Source organism: Zonotrichia leucophrys, unplaced genomic scaffold (genome assembly GCF_028769735.1).
Source record: "Zonotrichia leucophrys gambelii isolate GWCS_2022_RI unplaced genomic scaffold, RI_Zleu_2.0 Scaffold_142_116074, whole genome shotgun sequence".
Taxonomy (NCBI): Eukaryota; Metazoa; Chordata; class Aves; order Passeriformes; family Passerellidae; genus Zonotrichia; species Zonotrichia leucophrys.
In genome coordinates, this window is record NW_026992347.1 from 82,723 (window position 1) to 88,626 (window position 5,904).

The 5,904-nt window shown below is 60.0% G+C and overlaps 1 pseudogene; it reads right to left on the reverse strand.

Moving 5' to 3' along the window:
- Positions 1 to 466: 466 nt before the first annotated feature.
- Positions 467 to 3,561, reverse strand: LOC135460978 (Fc receptor-like protein 5; annotated as a pseudogene).
- Positions 3,562 to 5,904: the final 2,343 nt, after the last annotated feature.

Below are 5,904 nucleotides of genomic sequence, written 5' to 3' on the forward strand. Positions count from 1 at the left end.
ACTGGGAGGAGCCAGGGAAGCCATGGGTGTACTGGGAGCACTGGGAGGGAGAAAGGGCAGCACTGGGTGCCCTGTGCAGCCCCCCTGACTTGCGGCCATCACCCCAGGCAGGATGGGTCACCACAGAAGCCGTGGGATGGGGACTCCCAGTGTGCCCCAGTGTCACAGCACCTTCCCATGGATCTCACTGGTGTCCTGCCGTCGCCCATGTGGTCCTGGCAGCTCTGCGTGGGTCACCTGGGGGTCCATGGGGGGGACAGTAAGAGACACCTGGCTTGGGGTGAGATCCATGGGTGACATGTCCGTGTCCCCACCCATCCCCCATACTCACACCCTGACCCCCCATGTCCAGCCCCTCCCCCACCTCCAGGGGATAAGGGGGTTCTGGGGGGCCCTGATGGGATAAGGGGGGGTCTGAGGGGTGTCTGGGGAGGGGTCAGGCAGAGTCATGGCTGAAGCTCCCCACTCACCTGTCCGGGGATTTCCTGAGAGCTGCAAGAAAAAGAGGATGGGGTGATCATGAGATCCCCTGGGCCCCAACCTCACCTGGGACCTTTAAATACCCACTGGACTCCTGAGCCCCCACCAGACACTGATTTCTACTGGACTGCCAGGCCCATGCACCCCAAAGCACCCCTGAGGAGCCCCAGAACACCTGAGCCACCCAGGTACTCCAACCCCCTCCCTAGGAACCCTGAACCCCTGAGCACCCCTCAAGCCTCAAGGAACCCCAAAAATGGAATGCAGGGAAGGAATGGATCCAAACTGCTTCAGGATCCCTGAAGAGATCTCAACATCCCTGCACAACTCTCCAACAGCTCCCGAAAAGCCCCCAGGAGATCCCAGTGACACCCCAGTATTCCACAAGGGCCTTCCTGGGAAAGCCCAGGACCCTCCAAAATGTCCCCAAACCTGTGAGCACCCCAAGCAAAGGTCACTGGGGGCTCAGCTTCTTCCAGCTCAGGGGCTTTGGGTGATGCCCCAACAGCCCCCCCCCAGTGTGTGGGGCTTCCCCCCAATTCCTGTAGGACCTTGTCCACCCCCCCCCCCTTGTTACCCACCCCGGCGGTGCCACCAGTGACAGCACCCGATGACAGCCAGGAGCAGGCGCAGGAACAGGAGGGTCCTGCTGACATTCACAGCCACTGCTGGGGACAGAGGGGACACATTGGGGTCACCCTGAACTACAGGGGCCCCAAACCCCCCAGCAACCACGTGTGACCCCACCTGTGACCCAGGGTGAGCCAGGTGTCACCTCCAGGGCCAGCTCTGGGCTGAGTGCCCGGATCACGTGGTGCCCGTCCTGTCCCAGCTGGTTTGTGGCCATGCACTGGTAGGTGCCCGAATGTCCCACATTGATGTCCCTGAGCTCTAGGAGGGGACCCCAGGCCACCTCCTGCCCATTATGCTGCCAGGTGAAGGTGACAGGGGCTGAGTCCACCTGCCCTGAGCAGCACAGGGTCACGTTGTCACCTGCATGCACCTGGTGTTACAGGGGACCATGGTTGATGGTGGCATTGGCCACAGGCACTGCAGGGACACATCAGGGCTGGCACTGGGCAAGGTGGGATGTGGGTGCCATGAGTGGGGTCACCCCCCAGCCCGAGGGTCCTGCTCACCCAGGACGGTGACATTCAGGGGGTCACTCTCGGCCACACTGTCCCCGTTGCTGACCTGGCACCGGTACTGGCCGCTGTCATTATCCCCAATGTGGCGCCGCTCCAGCTGTGGGCCAGTGCCCAGCAGTGCCCTCAAGCCCTCCCGGTGCCAGGAGAAGCACAGGGGACCTGTCCCCATGGCTACTGTGCCGCTCAGCACCAGGCTGTCCCCGAGTGCCACATGTCCCCTGGGGGGCTGCACTGACAGGGACGCCCCCGAGGGTGGGACCTCTGTGGGGGGACTCAGGAGCGACTGGGGACCCAGAAGGGGTGGGGGACACAGGAGGGGAAAGAGGGGGATTGGAGGGGAGAGGAGAGAATCCCAGTGAGCAGAAGGGGACCCTGGGAGGCAGGTTGGGACCTGGGACAATGACAAGACCTCGTGGGAAGGGGCAGAGACCCAGGCAGGGATGGGGAACCAGACGAGAGGCTTAGGAGACCCATGCGGGAAAGCAAGAGGGACTTGGGAAATTTTGGGTGATCCAGGGAGGCATAAAGGGAGGGATGAAGGATTCAGGCAGTGCTGGGGAAACCCTTGGAGGATGTTGGGCTTCCCTGTCCCCATTCATGCACTCACTGTGCACTGTCACTGTCACCCTGTTTGACACGCTCCACTGTGACACCACCCAGTCCCCGCAGTGGTAGCGGCCGCTGTGGTGCTGCTGCAGGAAGGACACGGACAGCTCGGTCCTATCATGGAGCCCCTCCAGTTTCTTTCCATCATGGAAGAAGAACACCATGGTGACCATGCTGTTCCCCCAGCCCCAGCAGTGCAGTGTCACCCTGTCCCCCTCCAGCAGTGCCCCCGCAGGCACCTGCAGCACCAGCTGGTCTGGAGGGCAGAGGGGTCTTGTCACACTCGATGGCACCCGGACACCCGTTTGGTGACATCCAGCACACCATGGGTCCTCATTTCCTACATGGTTTTCCCCACTCTGGGATGCTCTGGGATGTCCCCAGAGCTGGGGACAGGCTCTGGTCACACAGGAGGTGAACCATGGAACAGAGCCCAGCCAGAGCCCTCGGGGTCCCCGCAAGTGCCAGCCTGGGGACACTCAAACCCTCCTCACAGTTTGAGACTGCCATGGGGGGGGTGCACTCGGTGCCCGGTCTGTCACACGTGTAGGTGCCACTCACGGTGACAGTAAAGTTGTCACGTCCCTGCTGCCACTAGTGCTGCCTGTCCTTGTACCAGGTGGTGGCACCAGCGATTCCCGAGCCCTGGCAGGTCAGTGTCACCCAGTCCCACAGCACCGCCAGCCTCCAGGGGGGCTCCACAAGGATCTGGGTGGTCTGGGCACCTGTGGGTGACAGGGGACACCAGCCTGCCAGGGCCAGCGTGGGGCTGGGGACAGCGGGGTGGGGACATGGCATCCCCAAGGACTCACCAGTGAGGCCGACGGTCTGGGCTGGAAGGGAGAAGGGACAGGGCTGGGTGAGGGTGACACCGCAGAGACAGCAGCATGGGGTCATGCAGTGTGGGGCTGTTCCCAAAATGTCTCAGTGGAGGCAATGGTGTGGCACAGATGTCTCAAGGACAGGGATACAGCAGCCAACATTTGCTCAGGCATGGAGACGCTGTGCTGGCACAGGTCACCCCTGCCAGCCCCACAGCCACATCCCCATGGCCCTGTGCCCATGGTCCATTTCTGATGGCACCTGTCCCCATAGTCCATCAACATGGTGTTTGTCCCATTGTCCCTGTCCCTGCATTCCTGTGTTCCTGTCCCTCTCCCCAAAGCTTTCATAACTCTGGTCACACTTGGCTCCATGCCTTCCTGGCATTGGGGACCTCAGGGGACCCCACAGTCCCCCTGTGCCCCTCTCCCCTCCCCATCCCCAGGGCGTCAGGCCCCTCCCCAGGACACTCACCCCACAGGAGCAGCGCCACCTTCCCGGCCATCCCGGTGTCCCCAGCCATGTGCACTGGCTGTCACTCACTGCCAAGGGTGGCTGTCCCCTGGGTGGTGGCTCTTTGGCAAAAGTGGAAGGAAGCGAGGTCAGGTCTCACCCTCATGCATATGTGTCACCTAGTGGGATCAGGATGGCCACAAGCTGGGCACAGGCTGTGAGCAGGGTGGGGACAGGATGGGACAAGGCTGGCTGGGACACAGTGGGACATGGGGTTCCCAGGAGTGAGGAGCTCAGGGGGGTTTGGGGATGTGGGAATGGGTGTCCACGGGAATGGGGGGTCCCAAGGCTGGGTTCCTTGGGAATGGGGAACTGAGGAGGGGAAGTCACTGGGAATGGGGCTTCCCACGGCTGAGGGGACTCAGGGATGGGAGTGCCAGAGGAACGTGGGCTCCAGGGATTTAGGGTCATGGGATGGGGATGCTGTGGGAATGGGGGATCCTGCGGGAATGGGGGTCCTGTGAAAATCAAGGTCCTGTGGGAAGGGAATTTTAGGGATGGAATGAACAGAAGAGGGTTCCTTGGGAATGAGGGGTCCTGGGCCATGGAGATCCTGGGGAATGTGAGTACTGGGATATGGGTTCCAGTGTGCGGGAGACATAAGAAATGGGGTACCCATGATTTGATTTCCATGGGAATGGAGGTGCCAGGGATGGGCAGTGGCCGGGTGGGCACACAGGTCCCACCTTTTTGCCTGGGTGCCTCAGATTTTTGGGTGACCCAGGGCCCAGCACAGCCCCCTCAATGTGCAAGCAGCCTGGGCATCACCCCAGACAGATCCTAAGGGGCTCTGGGTGTGTGGAGCTGCTGCAGAGGTGAGAATTCTGTGGAGGAAAAATGCCTGCCTGTGGTTTGCTCAGCCGTGCAAGAAGCACAATCTCCAAAGGGAGCCCAAGCAGTGGCTGTGCAAGGGCCTTTGATGGTTTTCAGATCAGGGCTGGCTGGAAACCCCCCCCGGCAGGGGCAGCTGTGAGGGAACCAGCCCGGAAATGCAGCAATTGATCATTTGTTCCTCTTTGTAAGGGACAGAGTGAACCGCAAAACTACGACACAATCCACAACATTCTGCTCAGCAACCTGACCTGGACCCTCCTTCTTGAACAAAACCTGCAGCCTTCTGGAACCTCATTGAAAGAATGTTTGGGTTTGGGATATGTCTGCCAGACAAGAGGGAAAGGTGTGGAAATACTGAGCAGGGGCTCTGCCCACAGCTGTGCTGCGGCTGCAGGGAGTGACTCTGTGTGGATTCCAGGTGTCCCTAAAGCTGCTCCATCCCTGTCCTCCTCACCTGAGTGAAAGCCTGAGAGTTTGCAGGAATTGTTGTGTAAAGCCACCAGAGGTGCTGCTGTAGACCCGAGAAATGCCTGGGGTCAGGCGCTGCATTTCTTCCATTCGCGACCATGGATAGTGGTCGTGGGTGTTGTGCAGGGTGTGTGCCTGGCCCCAGGACACTGCTACGCTGCCAGTGGGCACTGGTATCCAACCTGCTGCCTTGCTGGCTTCTGCCCGCTGCCGGTGGTGGTGCCTAGAGCGATTGGTGCCCGTGAGTTTGCAAAAGGAGCGATTTCCCCTCCTCCCTCCCGTCTGCCATGGCCCCTGAGGGGATGGAGCTGGACCGGGACGCCCCCTGCTGGCCGGGAGTGCTCCCTGCAGCGCCCCCGGTGGCCGCGGTTACAACTGCCACAAAAACCAACCGAGCTGAGCAGGAGGGAAAGTTCTGGGTTTGTGTTGTTTGTTCTCTTCTGGTTTATAAATTTCCCTGTAAAGAGCTCATATTCCTTTCCTACACTGTTGCCTGGTATCCCCATAATCTTTGAAATTTAAGGAGTGTTTTAGGGATGGGTCTTTTTATTCCCGCTAGGTTCCTACTTTCCTTGGCTGATATTTCTCATGTGAATGAGTTGCCAGCTCCTGGGATTCAGCGTGGATGGGACAGAAACCCTAAGAGCAGACACGGTCAGGTACTTGCCCACCTCATGCTCTGCCTTTTAAGCCAAGTGGGCCAACATGGGCTCTCTCCCCAGTTGGCTCTTCTGGTCACCCAGCCACTCAGGAGCTGGCTTTGGCAGAGTGTCACACTGTCCCCAGAGTGCCATGGCTGAGAGACAGATGGACAGATGGAGTCCTATCTCACCAAAAACAAGCCTGACCCATATCTTCCACACGTAGGTGTTCGAAAATGCCTCCAGACATGAAGCTTTTCCTGTCTCTGACAACCCACCCTGTGCCATGGCCTGATCCTAACTGTCCTGGAAAAGGGGGAGGATCTGAAATTCCCACAGGGCCTTTGTGTCATCCTCGTGAGAGGACACGGCAGAGGAGGGGTTTGGGACCG